The sequence below is a fragment of the Lissotriton helveticus genome, chromosome 3_1 (genome assembly GCF_964261635.1).
Source record: "Lissotriton helveticus chromosome 3_1, aLisHel1.1, whole genome shotgun sequence".
In the NCBI taxonomy this organism is placed as follows: Eukaryota; Metazoa; Chordata; class Amphibia; order Caudata; family Salamandridae; genus Lissotriton; species Lissotriton helveticus.
Genome location: NC_136061.1, coordinates 57,428,325 through 57,450,562, shown reverse-complemented (window position 1 = coordinate 57,450,562; position 22,238 = coordinate 57,428,325).

The following is a 22,238-nucleotide window of genomic DNA, read 5'->3' as shown; positions in this document are numbered from 1 at the left end:
AGTAAGACCTTCGCAGAAGCAATGGTAGTGTTGTCGCGAGTTGGATAGGCTTCCACCCACTTGCTAAATGCGCACACGACAACAAGTACATACTTTAGGCCTTGGCATCTTTCTAGTTGGATGTAGGTCATCTGCAGGACTTCAAATGGATGATTGGGGACCCCAAACCCTCCCTGGGGTACGACAGTTCCTTTCCCAGGGTTGTGTTGCAGGCATATCAGGCATTGTTGGACTAGGCGTTTGGCTGAGTCTGTGATCTTGTCATTGTGCCAAACTTTGGAGACAAGTTCGGCCATAGGGGCAGATCCTATGTGTGCAGGAGAGTGTGCCATGGTCAGTATGGGGATCAAGTATGAGTTGGGCAGCAACCATTTGTTCGTGTCTTTTGTCCGCCAGCAGCCTTCATCGTCTTTCAGTCCCACCCGTGCCCATTCAGTCAGTTCGTGGGGTGAGCTCGCCATCTGGATATCCCTAATAGTTTCCCTAGCGTCCTTCCATTTTTCTGTTTGTGACCTGGTCACATACATGCGTGTCGTTGTCCTATTCTCAGCTGTGGCCCGGGCAGTGATGTCGGCCAGTGCATTTCCCTGCCTAATGATGTCCGTAACCTTTTTGTGTGCCTGGCATTTGATTACAGCAAGTTGTTTGGGGAGGAGGACTGCTTCAGTCAGAGCAGAGACTAGATCTCCGTGTAGGATGGGTGTGCCGTGTGAGGTCAGGAATCCCCTCTCCTTCCACAAGAGCCCAAAATGATGAACCACCCCGATGGCGTACTGGCTGTCTGTGTAAATGTTCGCTGTTGTCCCGGTTGCTAGGATACATGCTCATGTGAGGGCAATCAGTTCCGCTGCCTGTGCAGATCGTTGTGTGATGCGGGCTGTCTCAACTACAGTTCGGGCTGTGGTAACTGCATAAGCGGCTGAGGTATTGCCATCGGGGAGTTTGATACAAGAGCCATCTACCCATAGCTCTCCGTCAGGATCTGGAAAAGCAGTGTCTCGGAGATCAACTCTGCTCCGGGTCTGTTCGTCCGTGAGGGTCACACAGTCATGTATCGGGGGCACATTGGGGTCGTTCTCAGGTAGGGGCAACAATGTGGCTGGATTCAGTGTGGTGCATCTTTTCAGAGTGATATGGGGTGCAAGCAAAGTCAGTTCGTACCCAGTCAGTCGTGCACTAGTCAGATGCTGCGTCTTAGTCTGGTTTAGGAGGGTGTCAACCGCATGGGGCACTAACACCGTAAGGGAATTCGAGAGTACGATCCCCTCACTCTGTCGGATAGAGATAGCAGCGGCAGCTACAGCTCGAAGGCAGGCAGGCAAAGCTCTGGCTACAGGGTCAAGAGTGGCAGAGAAGTAGGCACATGGGCGTTGCTTGGGGCCAATGGACTGAGTCAGGACAGACAAAGCGCACCCCTCCCTTTCGTGAGTGTAGAGGGAGAAGGGCTTTGTGTAATCAGGGGTTCCTAAGACCGGTGCGGAACAAAGGGCGTCTCGTAGTTCTTTGAAGGAGGATTGGCACTCGGGGGTCCAAGGGAGCGGGAAGGGGACATCTTTAGTCAGCAGGGAAAGTAGCGGCTTCACAATGAGGCTAAAATTTGGTAACCACTGTCGACAGAAGGAGGTGAGGCCTACTAGGGAGCGGACTTGTATCTGTGTCCTAGGGACAGGGGTGTCTAGGATGGTCTGAATTCGGTCGGGCGTGAGCTTCCTCCCGTCTTTGGACAAGAGATGGCCTAGGTAAGTGACCTGGGGTTGGCAGAATTGTAACTTCTTTTTGGAGACCTTGTGGCCATTCTCCGCGAGGAAGTGCAGGAGTTGGATGGTGGCAGTGACTGCAAGTGAAGTGGTGTCGGCCGCCAAAAGGATATCATCGACGTACTGTATCAACACCACTCCATCTGGTAACTGGACTGCGTCAAGCTGTCTCTTGAGGGCCTGGCTGTAGATGCTGGGACTTTCAGTGTAGCCTTGGGGTGCTCTACAAAATCTATATGAGCGGGATTTTAGGGTGAAGCCGAAAAGGTAGCGGCTGTCTGGGTGGATAGGGATGGAGAAAAAGGCGTTCTTGAGGTCGATCACCGTGAAGGTGGTAGCAGTGGAAGGAATCAGAGTCAGAATGGAGGTGATGTCTGAGACTATGGGGTACTGAGGTACAACTACTTTGTTGACCTCTCGCAGGTCGATGATGAAGCGGTACGCTTTTTCATCTCCCTCACCCTGCTTCTTTACAATGGGTAGGATAGGGCTGTTGCAAACATTGCTAACTACTTCCTCTACCACTCCTGCATCTATTAGGGACTGGATGATCTTTACCAATGCCTTCTCACCCTCGGGCGATATCCGATATTGTGGGAGTTTCGGGAGCACTGCGTCCTGTCGAACAGTTATGTGTACCGGGTCTATCATCATGCGTCCTACGTCCGAGTCAGTCTTTGCCCATAGGTACAGAGGTAGAGTGTCGAGTAGGGACAAGTCAGCGTCAGTGATGGAAAACATGCGTGGAGTGGGACAGGATCTGAGCATAGTCGGGTTGTCGTACAGAATGACTCGAACCCCATCTCGTGAACACCTAATAGTGGCTCGGAAATGTTTCAATAAGTCAAGTCCCATAATAGCATCGGGGGTGTTGGATGAAAGTAAAAACGTGGTGTCAGTGGTGTTATTTTCCAAGTCAAAGGAGATCATTGCAGACAAGGGGTTAGTGGAGGGCGTTCCATCAAAACCTATCGATGTTACATGTGAGCCAGACAAGGGTGCCCTCGGAATCAGTCGTTTAGATAACGCGCAGCTTGTTGCGCCAGTGTCTACCAAAAATGGAGACTTCGTACCCAGGACCTTAGCGGTGACATAAGGACCTTGCTGGTCAACATGGAGCTCGACTGGATCCCTCCCTTGCCCTTGGCGGTCCTATGCGAAGTCGCGGGCATTGTCGTAGTCAGACTGTTGGTACTGGTTCTGTCGGGGACGGTCAAACGTATTCGGTCTGCCTGGCCTGTCATTGTTGGTGTCGTTTGTGTTCCCTCGTCCCTGTCCTCTATTTCTTGGTTCACTTGCTACGTCTCTCGTGTCCCTATTTTTGATTGCTTCTAACCGGACCGGACACTGGGATTTCCAATGACCAAATCCTTTGCAAAACGCGCACTGGTTCTTGTCGATGTCTGTTCGTGGAGTGTAGGGTGCGGGTGTACGGTCTCTAGGGGGTGGATTTCTAGGAGCATTCGATTGGTAGCCTCCTTTGTACTGTTCTCTTCCACTAGTCACCCCTTGCAACTGAGCAATCATCACCCTTTCCTTCAGGTCCTTTTTCTTTTTCTCAGTCACCCTATCGTTCTCATTCTTTTGATGCTTGTAGTACTGGGCCATCTGAAGGATAGCCACGGGTTTGGAGGCTGCCCAGCTACTCTCAAGTCTTTAGTTTCTGTGAGACCTCCTGCGACAGACCTTTGACATAATTCTGGACAAACAGATGATGTCCGGTTGCAGTGGTCATGTCCTGGCCGCTGTAATCGGAGAACACCGTTTCAAACCGGGAGAAGTATTCTGATACGTCTTCCTAGGGTTTCTGGCGGCAGGCCGTTACTATCGACCAATCCACTTTCTTTTCTGGGATCAGGGTTTTCAATTTCTGGACGATCTTGTCTGGGAGGTCTGAAATGGATTTCAAAAGTTTCTGCCCAGGCTCTCGTTGCCTATCTATGCCATCGAGTTGCGACCAGGTATGTCCGAACAGCTCAAGGTGGTCGACTTTCCGGATTTGCTTCCACACATCAGCTGGCAGACATAGCCCGAAAAACAAATCGATGTCCGCTAGGGTCATAATCGTCGAACCCAATGCTGTGCCTAATTCAGTATAAAAGGCAGTGGGGTTCTTTCGTAAATCAGGCAAGGATTTTCGGAACGTCAAAATGTCTTGCCGATCCCATGGTTGGTAGACCCAGTTATAAACAACTTCCCCTCTTGCATCTTGGTGGTTAATGTCATCATGCTTTCCCTGTCCTCTTGGGGGAACCCAGTAGGGAGCGGCCTCCTTTATAGGCATCATTGTATTAGCTTTTTCTGTTTGGGGTTCGGTCGCTACAGGAGTCGCAGCGCTAGTTTCTGGTCTCTGTTCAGTGAGGTGGCGGAAGACTTCAAGCGTACGCATGAAGAGGTTTGTCACATCACACTGGCCTTCATCCCCAATGTCAACTTTCCTATAGAGAGTCGTTAACTTCTCAGGACCTTTTCTTGGTACCGATCCTCATAGGCATTGAGGGTGTGATAACAAAATCGCACAGCAAAGTGTCGTCTGTGGCTATTGGCATATGAAGTGTACATATCTGTTACGTATTCCTCGCTCTCTTTTCGTTCCACCAGTGTCTTCACTATCTTATCGATCCCTATTTGTTCATCTTTGCTTAACCGGTTCATTCTAGTGGAATCTTTCCTTCTAGTTTCAAGGTCATCTAGTGCTACTGCTTGTGCTGCATTGAGTACAAGGGGTTCGTCCGGCGCAGAGGCCGTGAGGACCGAGGTCTTGGCACTATTCTCACCCGTACTTGGGGGCTGCGGGTGTTGTACTAAGGTTTGGGAAGGGGCGTATGGGGGAGGCATGTAGAGGATTGGGGGACCTAGTAATAAATCATTGTTCGCTCGTTGTTTCGAGGGTATCTCAGGGTAGAGCATAGAGGGTGTCCTGACGGGACACTGGCCCGATGTTTCGGACTCTTGCTTCTGTTTGGCTTTCTCCCTCTCCTTTATCTCTTCCTCTAACTTTCTGGCAGCTAGGTGAGCTGCTTTTCGTAGCTCTTTCTCTAATCTGACTTCGTTTCTCTTTTTCCGTTGTTCTGCTTCTTTGGCCACATGCCGAGGCTGTCGAGCATGGTGGGCGTTGCCTTATTGTTACGAAGGGCTGTTTCGAACACGTTTACTTTATCATCATCAAAGGATCCTATCAGTGGCCACTGACTTTCCTGATCCTTTCTTGTATATTTATGCCATAGTTTACTGTAAGCTATGGCGACTAGTCCGTATTTAGTGAACATGTCCTTATTAGGGGTGCCTTCCAGTGGAGCTGGATGGTTCATCTCTAATAAGCGGTCCGGGTTGAACCAACTACTAATCAGTGGGGAGAAGATAGGCATGACAGGTTACAGAGGGGGACAAAGGTCCGCACTACCTATCTTTTCACTACTTGCAAAGACTAGACAGAATATTTCTATTCTACGTTATTTGCAAACAGAGAATACCTCAAAAAGAACCAGCTTCGAACAACCAATGTTCGAACAATCAATCAGTCAGTGGGGAGAAAAATAGGCACGACAGATTACAGCGGGGGACAAAGGTCCGCGTTACCTACCCTTCACTATCTGCAAAGGAAGAGAGAATATTTCTATTCTCCCCCGTTTGCAGGCAGAGAATATCTAAAAAACAATCAGAGAGCAATACTAGTATTTTGAGACAGTCAGGCAATTATTTCGCAATTTGTTGTGTTTACACGACCTTACCCCGACCGCAAGGACAGTTTCTCGTCTTCCACTTCCAGCGCCCGATCGTCCTCTATTCTCCGTAATCGCTGCGGCACTCCTGATGGTTCCCAGTCAGGACCGTAGATCACTCGAGAGAGGTCTGTTCGGAACCGGTGAAGTTCGGATGATCGGCTGCCAGACGAGGGTCTATCGGGCAGGTGCACTTCCCAATCATTGCAATCATTCACTCTGTCGTCAGGACCTCTCCCACTGGATCCATGTGTCGCTGATGGGCCCCAAGTTTGGGTCGCCAATTGTAAAAGGTGGGGCAGGTTTCAGTCGATAAATACCCAAGTATTGCCCGGCGTTTATCGCCTCTCATACCACTCGAAATTATCAAACAAAGAGGCAGGCGCTGGAGACTGGAAGGCAGGAAACAGAGGTTTATTCTGACGGAGCAGAACACGTTAAATCAGACAACAGGGTATCTTCTCGAGGTGCTCTAACCGCATCTCTGAAGCCTGGCCTCTTATACACAAGTTTATGACTTTATTGCATGAAACACATTCCTGTCAATGCTTTGAAGTACGGAAAGACATCTTTGAAATCCCCGCTTCATGCCCGTTTCCACACACATTTACAGTAGAAGTCCCCACCCCGATCTCAGCAGGTGATGACTGTCGTGCAGCTGGTTATTCCGCCGATTCCCGGGATGTGTGCGGCTGATCGGATCTCACGGGGTGGGGGGTTTCGATTAGTCTTAGATCCTTTGAAGAGGGGCAGCTGCCTACTGTATGGGCAATAAACTGCATCCGCAGGGCTAGGTGACGGCCGGGGATCGGGGGCCTGGGATCGGGCCGGACAATCAGGCACAGAGGATGGGGGTCCATCAAAGGATGTGTGCATCAAAGGGACGGAGGGAGGTGTTGGCCGGGTACGGGATGTGGTTCCGAGGCAGGGTCGCGCTGAAAGAGGTGGTTTATGGCCCGAGCGTGTGAGAGCGGGGGCTGTCAATGCGCGGGGGATGTTTGCGAGGTCGAGAGAGAGAGAGAAAAAAAGACGCGCTGGCTATCGGCAGTGGGCAGAGAGGCCATAGCATTCAAAATGGCTGCTGCTTACGCACACATATGAGCCTGAAAGGGACAAGATGGCGCCGATAATGTTTAAGTCGCAGTCTAGATTTTAACACTGTGTGTAGATCCCCACAGTGGAGACTCCTCTCCATTGGGAAAGCGCTGTTTATTTGTACATTTAGCCAATATTTTAATAATTTCTACTTCCATCAATGCAGGTAACCAGTTCCCAGGGGAGGCCCTGGTGCATTTCTTTACAGTATCCTAATTCTGATGTCACCAGGGCAGATACACCTGTTCTCCTCTCAGACTGGGAAAGCGATTGCCAATAGGAAAAGAGCTTACAGATCTCTTGTAGCATGGCCAGTGCATGGTAATTTATTTATTTTTTTATATTTTTATTTATTGAAGTTTTGTATAGCGCTGACTGGACCCGAGGGTATCAGAGCGCTTCACAGCAAATACAGATATGCAACAAAGGAAAATGTGGACAGAAAAAACAAGAACAAGGACCACAGGCAGGAAGTAAAGTCTGCACAGCATCAACTTGAGCGCACTACGGGACGGAGATCAGGAGCGAATCATCCGGCTCTGGGTTCAACGAGATAGCGGTCTTTCACAGTCAGGCGTGGGGTTCTTGTTACGAACCGGATAGCTCAAGTAAGTGGGCTTTGAGTAGCGTCTTGAAATGCGGGAAGGAGGCGGTCATTCTGATATGGGGGGGGGTGGAGTTCCAGATCCTGGGAGCATTGCCCGCAAAGGATTTATTTGAGGTTTTGTGTTTCTGTGATTTCAAAGGGATGAGTAGGAGTGTGTTGGAGCTTCTGAGGTTCCTGGACTGAACGGCCCTTTTGAGTTTGGTGGCCAGATATTCTGGTTTGCCTGTATGCAGGGCTTTATGTGTGAGGCAAGCTGTATGGAAGCTGGCTCGTTGGTCTATCGGGAGCCACTTCAGTTCCTTGAGTGCCGGAGAGATGTGCTCATAATTCTTTGTTCCTGTGACCATTCTTGCCGCTGCGTTGAGGGTGGAGGTAAGAGGTCCCAGGTGAGATTTGGCTGTTCCAGTCAGCACTGCAATGCTATAGTCAATTCTGGAGAGCACCAGTGCCTGAGTGGCCTGTTTCAGATCTTTTGGGGGGAGGAAGGGTTTAATTTTGTAGAGAAGTTCCAGGTTAAGTTACGCACTTTTGGCGGTTTTTGAGATGTGTTTTTTCATGTCCAGTTTGGGGTCGAGAGTGATCCCTAGGGATTTTACGGAGTCCGTTGGTGCTAGAGAGACAATGAGGGTGTTTAAGGCTTTGAGACATTGCATTATTTGGGGGGTTTTCATCTTTTTTCGAAATGAGGAGCACTTCCGTTTATTCTTCATTAAGTTTGAGGTGGTTGACTGAGAGCCAATGTTGGACCTCCATGAGTGTACCGTTTAGTCTGTGAATGTCTGCGATCGATGTGGTTTCCAAATAGAGTTGTGTGTCATCCGCGTAGAGGTGGAAGGGGATGTTGGAGTTCCTTAGAAGTGAGGTGAGGAGTTCCATGTAGATGATGAAGAGTTGCGGGGAGTGTACTGACCCTTGAGGAACTCCTCTACTGATGGGGACGGGGTCCGATTCGAAGCTGTTAATCTTTATTCTTTGAGTGCGGTTGTTGAGAAAAGAGGAGAACCATTTTAAGACCGTCTTTTCAATGCCCGCCCTCTCCTGGAGGACATTGAGTAGCAGGGTATGATCAACGGTGTCAAACGCAGCCGAGAGGTCAAGGAGGATGAGAAGGCTACATTGGTTGGAGTCGAGTGACATATGCAGATCATCTAGGACATTTAGGATTGCGGTTTCAGTGCTGCATCCCTTTCTGAACCCTGATTGGTGTGGGTCAAGTAGATTAGTGTTCTCTAGGTGTTGGTATAACTGTGAGAGCACACATCTTTCAAGAATTTTGGATAGGAGCGGAAGGTTCGAGACCGGACTGAAGTTGTTCATGTCCATGGGGTCAAGGCCAGGTTTTTTTAGAAGTGGCGTGACTTGTCCTAATTTGAGGCAGTCAGGAATGGAACCCTCGCTCAGGGAGCTGTTGATGATCTTGCCCCAGATTGGGGCTAGAGTGAGCTTCAGCTCCTTGGTCAGTCTCGAGGGTAGCTGATCGAGGGAGTGAGACGAGGGTTTAGCGGAGGCGATAAGATTGCTTATCATTTCATCCTGGACAGGGCGGAAGGATGACCATCGGATAGACGAGGTTACTGGGGTGTTATGGTTAGTTGCAGGAATCCGGGTTTCTGTGCGGGAGGAGGTTTCGAGCTGAATGAATGATCAAATTTGGCGATTTTTCCTTTGAAAAAGCTTGCAAAGTTGTCGCAATGGGTTTTGGACGCCGCCAGGTTGGCTGTCACTGGAATGGAGGTTTGGTTCCTAATGATGTTGAAGAGTTCTTTAGGGCGGTTTTTGGCATTGTCTAACGCAGAACAAAAGAAGGAAGACTTTTTTCTCTTGATATGATTATAGTAGTTTTTGCGTGTTGCCTTGAGTTGATCCCTGTGGAGGGAGGTAGGGTTGTTCCTCCAAGTTCTTTCCAGGGATCTGAGGTGTCTTCTTTCCTCATTAATGTCAGTAGAGAACCAAGACCTAGAGGGGATGCTTCTGGGTTTTTTTAGTTTCAGAGGTGCCAGCTGATCCAGGGTGAGCTTCAAGTTGGAATGGTAGACCGAGGTGAGTTCTGTGGTTGAGAGGGACTCCGTCGTGTTTGGGAGGAGTGAGCTGAGTCCTTCTTCTAGCTTGTCTAGGGGGACTATGGATGTGTTCCTGACCCACTTAGGGGAGGCTTGAGTGGCTGGGAGGTATAGGGCTGAATGGTTGATATGAAAGAGAATGATGTGGTGGTCTGACCAGTCTACCGGGATGATGTGATCAATCATGATTGCATTTTTGTCCGCAATGATTGCATCCAGGATCGCTCCTCTATGGAGCGTGTTCTCTGAGCAGTGTTGGATCATATCGTTGTCTTGCAGAAGGGTGTTGAGAGATTGAATGAGAGGGTTATTAGTTTCGTTCCATCTTAGGTTGAGGTCGCCCAGAATTAAACTGTGGTCGCTGTTGAGTGCGGATTGGGTGATCAGATCCGACAGCTGAGCTCCAAATTCGTGGGAGTTGCCTGGAGGATGGTAAAGGAGATGGCATTGAAGTGAAACTATGAGTGGGAGATTTGAAGTTGACCGACAGGCATTCGAAGGAATTGTACAGGCAGGCGGGCGTTTCAGAGATGGAGAGGTCACTTTTGTGGATAATTGCTATGCCGACACCTTTGTGTACGGGCCTGTCTTTGCGGATAATTGAGAAACCGGGCAGCACCAGCATGTCCAGAATGGGGAGGGATAGGGTGTTTAGCCACGTTTCCGTGATGAAGGCTACATCCAGGTCATGAGAGAGGATGGATTCAGCTATTTCCGTTGCATGTTTGATTGCGGACCGGCTGTTGATAAGCAAACAGTTAATGGGGGGTCTTCTTTTGATTTCAAATTGTAAGGCTTGGCTCTGGGTATGGAGGATAGATACATTAGAAGTCTAGTGGCTCTGCGGGGGGCGGGTCCCTACCCACTCCAGTGGGGGGCGGGTCCCTACCCACTCCAGTGATGACTTGGATCGAGGAGATGAGAGTAGAGTTTAGGAGTGGGGCCTGGGCTAGCTGGTTCGAGGGGAGTTCGTAAGATGCGACGAGTGCGCTCACTTCCTGGGGGGAGAGGGAGGTTATAGTACTTCTGGGACTGTCTGCTCGCGACTCAGTCTGGACTTTCGTGAATGGAGGCAGGGAACCTGGGGGAGGAAGGGACCGGTTGGGGGGTGGAGAGTCATTCCTAAGGAGAGGCGGAGGGATGTGGGGTGAAGCGGAGGGAGGGGAGGGCAGCTGTAGATTCCCTAGGGCGGATGAGGTTTCCTGCAGGCCATGGATCATGGTAGCGATCTGCGCTTATATAAGGTCGAGGCGTTGCGTTAGCTTGGGTGAGGGGGAGAGGAGGGGAGGGTGGGTGGAGCTGAGCCCTGAATGTGAGGGGCTTTGGGGCGAGTCTCTACTGGGGGGTTCACAGGAGGGGGGGAGCTGGATCTGGTATAGAGTTTGGTTGTGGGAAGGCTAGAGAGGGAGGGGGGTTGCGGTCCCTTTGGGGGTGAAAGTTTTCTTCATTGAGGGGGGCGGTGTGAACTAGTGGAGAGGGGGTTAGCGGGCTGTGTATCGGCGTTGTCTAGTATATAGGTCGACTGTGGGAGGCCTAGAGAGGGAGGGGGGTTGTTGTCCATTAGGAGGTGAGAGTTATCTTCATTGAAGGAGACGGTGTGAACTAGTGGAGTGGGGGTTAGCGGGGGGGCTGAGAAACGGAGTTGTTAGGGGGTCTGGGATCTCTATGGGCGGGAGACTGAGAGCTAGGGGTGCATCGGGAGCTAGGGAGTGGGGGGTGGGAGTCCTTTGGGGATGAGAGGGGGCTGAGTACTGGAAGGATGGGTGCGATGGGTGCAGGACGGGGGTTGGGAGATAGGGGGAGCTAGGGCTGGAGATGACGTATGATTGGCGGAGTGACTAAGCAAGGTAGGATGGGGACGCTGTGGTGGCAAAAACATGCTCCGAAGACTGGGAGTTTGTAAGGAGCCATTAGGGAGGAAGGGGGTCGGTTTGTGTGGGTAGTGAGCAGTAGCCATCTTAAGTGTGGGGAAGAGAAAGTCGAAGAACTCTAGGTTCTCATCTTTCGCCTGAATTAGAATGGTGTCATTCACGAAAATGGTGATGGAGATGTCTCCGGTCAGGGACTGTTGGTTCGGGAGGGAGATTGTTAGTTTGCGGTTGTTTTCCATGAAGGTGGTTTTGGAGACAGGGAGAAGTGAGTTAAAGATGGTGACCCACAGGTCAGGCCTGTTGGTATGGAAAATGAAATCCATTTTCGTCTGTCCTCTAGATGAGCAGTGGTAAGTGTCAACAACTAGTGTTTCAGGGTGTTGCCTGATTAGATTCTGTTTGAAGCGTTTTTTAGCTTTGAAGGAGAGGCTGCGAGAGAATGTTATAGCGAAGGTGTTCTGCCCTCGTGGAGACAGGTGGTTGAGTGAGGGGCAAAGATGCGTGTCCAATTGCGCGGCCGGGGGCATCCTAGCTGGACTAGGGGAGGTGTGTGACCTCTGGGGCAAGGAAGGGGGGAGTAAGACGGAGGGGGGCTGGGTTGATTTGGCACGGAATGTAAGGGGTGACTAACCGAAGGGGGGGTTGGGCTGTACGACGCGGTATGAAGTGGGGTGTTGCGCACCGAGGATGCTCCGAGGGGGTGGACTGGAGGAGGGGGGCCGGATGACTAGGAGGTGGGGGAGTAGGAGGAGCAGTCAGGGGACCTCTCTGAGGGCGGGCCCTGGGACCAAGAATGCAGATGCCCTCGGTTAAATTGGTTGGCTCAGGTGGCCATCGAGTAGGGAACGGGCAGCCCCCTTGTGAAGGAGAGAGCTAGGGTTGGGTGACTTGTTGAGTGGGCCTCGATTGCGCCAATCTCACTGGTCGCGTGGGGTGGGGTCGATTAGTTCGCGCGGGGTGGGGGAGGGCTGTCAAGTGTTGGAGGGGGATAGCGACGGGCTTCAGGCTCCTAGGATGGATACTTGGAGTCTAAACAGGTCAACTCTATAAAGTCCGACGGCCCACCTGCCTAGAGGCGGGCTGTAGCTTGAGGTTATCAAGCGTGGCAGTGAGTTAGGTAAGGGACAGGCGGCCCTTGGAGAGTGAAGCCCGATGGTTGTTGTAATGGCTGGCGTTGTCGGTAGGGGTCAGTGTTGCCGCCCCTTAAGTGTGAGGTAAGATAGGATCTGAGGAGGCCAGCGTTTTCCAGAGGTGGGTAATCTGCTGCATAATTAGGGTGAGAGACGCTGTTATTTAGGGGCCTCCGATGTCCCTTAGCTAGGGGAAATTAATTTGTTGAGGTTAGAGCATTTGTAATCTAAAATCGGTCAGAGCAAGTCAGGTTTCCCTGCCCATTAGCTGTCCAGAGTAATCTTAGCTCGCCAGGGCTGCAATCTTAAATCGGGCAGAGCAAGTAGTCTTTAATCGTGCAGAGCAAGTCCGGATTCCCAGCCCATTAGAAGTCAAAAGTAATCTTAAATCGGGCAGTGCAAGTCCGATTTCCCTGCCCATAAGATGTCTCGAGTGGTGGCCATATTAAGGCCAGGCGGCCCTTAGCGAGAGAAAGTGGATGGTACTTGCGTGGAGGGCGGGGTGAGGGCCCCCTGTGGATCGCCGCTTGGATCCACTGGCAGCGGCGTCGGGCTGGCGGTGCGGAGACCTTTTTCCTGCAATTGGGCTCACTTGATGCTTTTGAGGTCCTTGTGCTTTGTAGGGCGGTCGGCCATTTTAGGGACAGGCATCCCTGCCTGTGAAGCGCGTCGGGACCGACGCGGGGCCCGCGGCCTTTCGAAGACGGTCTAATCACCAGTACTGACCGTCGGTAACAAGCGGCCCTCTGTTGTCGCTGCCATCAAGCACTCCCGATCGCAGCTCGGCACCGTTCCCATTGTCTCGTATTCTGAAGCCCGGCGGAGCCGCCTTCGGATGCCTCGCCGTCTCCTATCACCTCGGTAAGTGAAGAGAGACAACTTACTGCTGGCGGGAGGCTGCTACAGGTGGGGGAGCGGAGCGAAGCTCCGGGGCAGGAACCGAGTGACGGCGAAGGTCTCTGGCGCGAATGAGCCCGGTCCTCCTAGTCGGGCATACTGACCCAGCAGACGCATCCTCTTGATCCTGGAGGCAGCCGGGTTGGAGTAGTTAAATGCTGACCAGTGCCTTAGACAAGGGGGGGTTCGGGGAGGTTTCAGTGGGGTCGCTCCGGTCGGGATTTACACAGAAAGTGATCCCTTGACCCGGAGCTCATCCCAATCACTCCCTCGTTAATTGGCCAGGACAGCTACAGTGGACCACAGTGAGTCACTTTGTCCCAGGTAGGTACAGTACACATCATGTAACCACATATTCTAAGAGTGTGTTTTCATCTAAAGTTTATTCATCAATAGGAACAGCTTCCAATCTAAGTCAATCTAATACAAATGGATATAACTTAATAAACCCATTTTATGGTTCTAGTACCCTAAAAGTATTAGGTGTAGTTTTAGGTAGAATGATATTCAAAGTACATGAACAAACATTTTTAATAAACATTGTAATTGACTTTTAAATCTCCTTTAACGTTTTCGTATCTAAGTGAATGAAGACGCAACATGAACCTCATAGTTTAACATGCTGCTTTACGCAGCCTCTACCATGGTACAACTCTTGGGGCCGCATATATGTACCTTTTGTTAGGTCCAAAATAGCCCTTCGCAGTACTAATCCCTATTTGTGATTCGGCAGCCTATTAATGAATCACAAATAGGGTTTGCGATTCGGTATTAGGAAGGGGGGGCGATTCACTGAACTAATCTGAGATAAAATCCTAAAGTTACTATTTTTGGTATTCACAGAAGGCATTTAGTAGTAGTGAAGTTAGTATTTTGTCTTAAATTTGTATTTTGTCCTAAGGTCGTTTTTTGTCTTAAATTAGTATTTTGTCTTAAATTAGGATTTTGTCTTAAATTAGGATTTTGTCTGAAGTTATGATTTTGTCTTAAATTAGTATTTTGTCTTTAGTTAGTATTTTGACTTAAGTTAGTCTTTTGTCTTAAGTTAATATGTTGTCTTAAATTCAGATTTTGTCTTAAGACCAAAATTTAAGACAAAATCCTCACTTAAGACAAAATCCTAATTTAAAACAAAATCCTAATTTAAGACAAAATCCTAACTTAAACAAAATACTAACTTAAGGCAAAATACTAATTTAAGACAAAATACTAACTTAAGACAAAATCCTAACTTAAGACAAGATACCCACTTAACACAAAATCCTAATTTAAGACAAAATACTAATTTAAGACAAAATCCTAATTTAAGACAAAATCCGAACTTAAACAAAATACTAACTTAAGGCAAAATACTAACTTAAGACAAAATACTAACTTAAGACAAAATCCTAACTTAAGACAAGATACCCACTTAACACAAAATCCTAATTTAAGACAAAATACTAATTTAAGACAAAATACGAACTTAAGGCAAAATACTAACTGAAGACAAAATACTAACTTAAGACAAAATCCTAACTTAAGACAAGATACCCACTTAACACAAAATCCTAATTTAAGACAAAATACTAATTTAAGACAAACTCCTAATTTAAGACAAAATACTAATTTAAGACAAAATCCTAACTTGAGACAAAATACTAATTTAAGACAAAATACTAATTTAAGACAACATCCTAACTTAAGGCAAAATCTTAACTTGAGACAAAATACTAATTTGAGGCAAAATACTAATTTAAGACAAAATCATAATTTAAGACAAAATCCTAATTTAAGACAAAATCCTAACTTAAGACAAAATACTAACTTGAGGCAAAATACTAACTTTTTTTGTTTAAAATGTCTTTATTGAGAGTTTTATCATTTTGTTTTTATTGCATGATACATCATTGCATATTTGCCAATTGGACTTTATGTCACATTTGCTCAAGTTTTCAAACAGCATAAACACATTGTGGAGCATCAAACACAGTAAACATTCTATAGTTCAGGTAAGAACAACATCCTATGTGTGGATATTACCCCTCTAATGGTCTGGCATAAGGTGTGAGGGACTGACCAATGTCAGGTGCACCTATATGTGGGATTCCGTAGGGGTACTGATGGACGTGATGCCCCCCACTCTACTCTGATGTACCTCAGTGTTTAATGTCATTGTAGGCGCTCCTAGGGTACAGGAGCCTGCTCTCTGGTATTCAGGGGTAGCTATGAACCTATCAACTGCAGGGGAGGGGTAGAGGTTTTTTTTGTGGGGGGTGGGGTCCCGGGGGTCCGCTAAAGGTAAGTATTGTATGGTGGTGAACAGTTCATCTGTGAGATGTTTGTAGTTTCTGAGTCGGGGGAGAGGGGCTTAAGAGGGAGGCAGTATTGCTCGCCGGCTGCCAGTGCTCCAATGATGCGGAGCTCTAGTATATGCACGGTCTTCCATTCGACACCGTTATTGCGATGTGGTGTTTGCTTGCGTTGATGGGGACGGGGGTGGGGTCTGGGACCGAGATGGGGTGGTCCCGGGTGAGATGTCATGCGTTGTATCCAGTGTGAATTGGAACAGTAGCTGTGCCCAAAACTGCCCATTCCATCGATATGGGGTGTTTTCGAGTCCTCTTCACCTCCTCCTCCCTCAGTGTTGCCTCCTCCGCTTCCCCCCACTTTTTATCTGCACCTGTCCAGGCGGCCTCTGGGGGTCCAGCTGGTGCTCTCCAGTACATAACTATCCCCCGTTTTGCTAGGAGTAGGGCTCAGGATGCGAACCTGCACGGCACATTTTCTGTCTTCCGCCTGCGGAAGATCCCTAAGGCGCTCGCCTCCCATGTGTCAATGTGTTGGAGGTGGACTGTCGCCTCCAGAGCCCGATGTACCTCACCCCAGTATATTTGGATTACGGGACAGTTTCACAACATGTGTTTGAAGTTTGCTGCTGTTATTTGGCACCTGGGGCACGTAAAGGCGAGGCAAAATACTAACTTAAGACAAAATCCTAACTTAAGCCAAAATAATAACTTAAGACAAAATATTAACTTTACAAATACTAAATGCCTTCTGTGACTATCAAAAGTAGTAAGTTTAGGATTTTGTCTCAGATTAGTTCTGTGAATCGGCCCGGGGTGTTTAGGACGTTATTTCCTAATACCGAAACACAATGGTATGGAAGAATGTTTTGCAACTGAAATTCGGCCGCAAAACATTTGCATTTTAACACCAACTTCAAGTTGGTGGTAACCCTTCTCTAATGGGCAGGGGCTCCTGAGGGTCCTATTCCCCTTTGTAATTGATAGTACAAACATTATTCAGAGCAGGCAGTGGTCCCACGGACCACAAAAAAAAATGAAAGGAAAGCTTTTCGTTTTTTTTTTTAAATACACAACCCTTTTTCCTTTAGGAAAACGGGCTGCATTTAAAAAAAAACTGATTGTCTATGTGAAAGCAATAACGGACATGGTGGTCTGCTGACCTCAGCAGGCCCCAATCCCATGATTTTAGGTATTGTCAATGGTCGCTAATAGCTACCTACCTCATTAATATTCATTTGGCAGGTCGAGTTGCAACCCCGTAGGAATCGCTAAATTAAATTTATGGAGTTTCATGCATTTGCCATTGCCTACTTGTGATTCGCAGAAAATCTCAATTAGGTAATCGCCATTCCTATTACTGGTACATGTGGCCCTTGCTGTTTACCAGCACTCTAGTCCACTGCTTTCTTCCACTCTGAACAGGTTGCTGCTCTCCCTGCCCTCCAGTTGTTTGTAATGTCTCTCTTTGAAATAAGATAACTCAATCCCACGAAGAACTTTTCATGCTGGAAAACATTCCAGTCTTCACTTACCCACAAGGCACAATTTCAGGGCTATCTCTACATGCCTACCCACAATCTGGATAGAGTGCACCCCACTTTCTGAAAGAATCCAGTTATTACAGAGTGGTTCCAGAATCATGTGGAGCCAATTTAAATATCCCTCTCCACAGTGTAAACGGAATAGGGTCTCAATAATTTTCATTTTCCATTGCCTGCTTTGGGGGTAGTAAAACCTGTGTATAACTTTCACTCGTATGAAGCATAAGAATGTGAGCATTACCTCTCATGAGGTGCCAGATGAACCATGGCCCACTCCTTGCCCTCAAGGAGACCATGTCCTTTCTTTGAAGACTGATAAAAGCTCCTAAATCTATCAGCGGCATTTACAGTGAGAGAATGCTATTTTCGGGATAGAAGATACCTTCCCATTTCCTACAAAGTAGTGTTGGCGTTCGGTGAACTGACCTCCTGAATAGAAGACCTCTCTGCTTTGTATTGGTCTACAGTACGTCTCAGTTTTAGATACTTCAAAAAGTGTGTTTGGTTAATTCTTATTCCTCAGCACATTTAAATTAGGTAGACCACTGACTCATTGCCAGTTCCCCTCCCCGCTCCCACCTCCCAGCTGTCCAGCCCTCCCTGACCCCTACAGCGGCCGTGCCGCTGGTGCACTGAAGGCGCACCAAAGGCAAGCCCGTCTGCGCCCGTCCGTGACCCGAACGCGACCAGTGCCAGGAACCCTGGACCTCCGCACCACCAACGCTACAACCAAGAGGCACTCCACACACTCAACCTAGGTCGCAACAACAACTGCAAGCTAGCTTCACCAACCAACACCCATGAACCCTTTAGCTGTTACCACTGCTGGCACACCTGCAGCACCGCCAAGACCATGGATCCAGCACAACCCGCCCGCATGAACACAACCGCACCGAAGACCCTACAATGCATCCTCCTCAACGTCCAATCCCTCCACAAAAATGCCACCGAAATCAGGGACCTCCTCGACAGCACCACCCCGGACGTCACATTCTTCACCGAAACCTGGACCAACACCACCTCAGGACTGGACATCGTCATCCCCAAAGCGTACAAAGCGCCCTGGAGGAGGAATCGCCATCGTCCACCAATCCACCCTCTGGCTGAGCACACTCCCAGACGAGCCCACAGACTTGATGGAATACCTACACTTCAAGAGACAGGCCAGCCCTACCACCACCCTCAGAGGAACCCTCATCTACCAACTCTCCGGACTCCGTAGACTATTCACCAACTCTATCACGGACATCATCTCCCCGCAAGCCATCGCATCCATGAACTACACCTTGCTGGGAGCCCTCAACTTCCACCTCGACAACCAACTAGACCCCAACACCACATCCCTCCTGGACAACCTCCACAACATTGGACTCCGCCAGATCATGACCAAACCCACGCACTCAGCAGGACATACCCTCGACCACCTCTTCACAACAGGAAATTCCATCCCTTTCAGCCACGCCACCGAACTCCCGTGGACAGACCATCGATACATCCACTTCACCTTCAGAACACCCACCATTCACAGACTCCAGCAAATGCTCCCACGAAGAAACTGGACCAAAATCACCAACAACCAGCTCACCTCCTCACTCGGCAACACCACTTCAACCATCGCGGAAGACAACGACCCCAACACCGCAACCCGAACTCTGTACAGATGGATCTCCGACGGTGTAAACACCATAGCCCCCCTCAAGAAGATCAACAACACCCATGCCAAGAAAGCCAGATGGTTTACCACCGAACTTCGAGATTCCAGACGCATGTGTCCCCGCCTCGAAAAGGCATGGAGGAACTCCAAATCTACAGAAGCCCACAACAACTTCAGAGCCACCACCAACGCCCACCACCAACTCATCAGAAATACAAGAAAAACAGTGATCAATAACAGAATCTCCACACACGTGCACAACAGCAAACAGCTCTTCAGCATCATCAAGGAGTTTGCCCAACTGACCAGCAAGTCTACGGACATCCCTCCATCACAAGACCTCTGCGACAAACTCAGCTCCTTCTTTCATTACAAAATCAAGAGCATTTGCAACAACTTCGTCGAAGACAGCCAACACACTAAACCCTCCCCAACCACCCCGACACCCTGAAGCCAATGATTGACAGCTGGACAGCCCTTACCACCGAAGACACGCTGAAGACGATGTCAATCCACTCAGGGCCCCCCACAGACCCCTGCCCCCACCACATCTTCAACAGAGCCACCGACACCATAGCACCCATGCTTCGCCACACCATCAACAGCTCCCCAGCTAATGCCTCCTTCCCCAACGACTGGAAGCACGCCGAGATCAACCCCCTCCTAAAGAAGTCCTCAGCAGACCCTACCAAACCTCAAAAACTACAGACTTATCTCCCTCCTCCCGTTCCCAGCTAAAGTAATCGAGAAAGCCATTAACAGCCAAGTCGCCACCTTCCTCGAAGAGCACATTATCCTCGACTCCTCCCAATCTGGCTTCAGAAAAAAACACAGCACAGAAACCACCCTCCTCACTGCAACAGACAACATCCGCTCCCTCCTGGACAGAGGAGAGACAGTAGCCTTCATCCACGTTGACCTCTCAGCGGCCTTCGACACAGACTCTCACCGCACCCTAACATGCAGACTTCACCATGCAGGGCTCCGGGACAAGGCCCTCGACTGGATCCACTCTTTCCTCTCCGGCAGAAAGCAGCGGGTCAGACTCCTTCCTTTCCTCTCCGACTCTACACCAACCACCTGCGGAGTCCCCCAGGGATTCTCCCTCAACCCAACGCTGTTCAATGCCTACATGGCTCCACTCGCCCCCATCGTCAGAACCCACAGACTCAACATTGTTTCATACGCAGACGACATCCAACTCATCCTCTCCCATTCCAACAAACCCAACGCAGCCAAACACAACTTTCAAGAAGGCATGGAAGCAGTCGCCAAACACTGACAAAACAGAAGTCCTCATCATGGGCCCACACCCCAATGCCTCGAACAACACCCGGTGACCCCCTGCCCTCGGAAGTCCTCCCACCCCCACGGACCACGCAGGCACCCTAGGAATCATCCTGGACTCCGAACTCAAAATGGACTGCCAGATCAACTCCGTTGCATCCTCCTGCTTCCACACCCGCCACCTCCTATGCAAGACCTTCAAATGGATCCCCCTCAAATACAGAAAGAACGTCACTCACGCCCTCGTCATCAGAAGACTTGACTACGGCAATGCACTCTACGCCGGAATAAACAGAAAATCTCCGGCATGCTACAAAACATCCAGAACGCCACCGCAAGACTGGTCCTCAACCTGCCAAGACACTGCCACATCTCCCAGCACCTGCGCACACTACACTGGCTCCCCATCGAGGCTAGAATCACCTTCAAGATTCTCACCCACACACACAAAGCCCTCCACAACACCGGACCAGCATACCCGAACAGCCGACTCGAATTCCATGTACCCCAAAGGACCCTGCGATCAGCCCAGCTCTCCTGCGCTGTTGTCCCCCGCACCAGGAAGTCCAGATCGGGAGGCCTCTCCTTCTCCTTCCTCACAGCCAGAGCCTGGAACGCCCTTCCGCTCCACCTCAGACAGACAACATCACTCCCCATCTTCATGAGAAACCTCAAAACATGGCTCTTTGATAGACCTCCTCCTTGATGGACTGGAACCTGCACCTCCCCTCCTCCCCAGCACCTTGAGACCCTTACGGGTTAGTAGTCAGCCTCAGCAAACCCCTGATTGATTGATTGAAGTAGCACTCACCCCAAATTTACCGACCATGGAGATTCCATTGAAATCCTATTGCTTGAGCCCTTAAACCATTGCTACTTGATGTAATACTGTACCTTACGATGACAGGATCTCTCTAGTAATCTTGCCTTGCCAGCCAGCCAACTCTAAGTCTCTAGTCTAGCAATTACGTACAGCTATTGAGGGGCCCAGACAGGTGTCAAGGAGCTTGACCTCATAGAAGGATTTAACAGGGCTGTTCTCGCAAGCAGCTGTAGCAGCCCCTCAAATTGATGGCTTATTCCTCTCACTAAATAACCACACCATGATCGGAAGCTGTGAATCCCAATAATACTGTTTAATATCTGGCCTGCCAAATCTTTCCTCAATTATGGATTAAAAACACTTTTCCCAAGAGATCCTTAGAGACCTACATCCGGAGGAGAAATTCTGGGGCATGCTTCTTCTGATTAGGCTAAAGAAGGAGGCTGGGACCTTCCATGGGGAGTTCCGGAGTATACATAGAATTCTCGTTAAGGCTATCATTTTTGCATTGACGTGAAGGTAATCCCATGCACGGAGGTCTCTTCGAAATTTGTTAGTTATCAGGGCTAGGTTGAGCTCCCAGAGCAACATATGGACGACAAGTATTTAAAACTATCTGTTTATCTATGTAAGGATGTGACCCAAACCCCCACTGAGGCTGCCTCTCTCACCAGTAGTACTGCTGATTTCCTCCAGTTCAATCGGTGGCCAAAAGCCTCTAAATAAAGGTCTAATATTGTCATTACTTGGTCTCTAGACTATCGGGTATAGCGAAAGAAAAACAGCATATCATCTCCACACAATTCTGCTCTTTCCTTAGACCCATTGGTTTACTCAAATCCCTGTCTCTATGGATCCACATTGACAACAGCTCAATTTCTAATATAAAGAGCAACAGGGAACGTGGGCAGCCTTGTCTCCTGCCACACCACAAGTGGGAACATGAAGGACATGGCGCCATTAACTCTCACTCTTGCCCAAGGTCCCTTCATATAGCGTCCACACATAAGCAGGAAAGGAGGCGTTGAAGGTCATTATGGACACTATTCACCAGAGGAAATCCCACTGCAGAGAGTCAAAAAATTTTGAAATCTTCTTCTATCGTTAATGTACATACTTTTGTACGACTGTTTGTACGACTGTCTCTGCATCAATCTCTCCTGCTCTGCCTGGCAATGAGAGAACAAACGTCAGCAAATTTCATAATCATTTCTGACACGGGGGCAGATGTTCAGTTCCTTGACTGACCTTGTTGCTCCGGGTGTAGTGCAGTCACGGCTCATCATTTCTGGGGGTTGGTTTCTCGTTTGACCCTTTTGTCACCATCACTAGTCTGCTTCCCTGAGCTTGCACCAAGTGCGTATAGTCTGAAAACAGCACATCTTTTAGGACATCAACTTTCCTTACCTAGCCTTGCATGCTGCCTAAACAATTTCACATCTATCTAAATATTTGAAGGGGGGCATGATAATAGGACATAGGGGGTTCCTGAGAGGGTGGCTT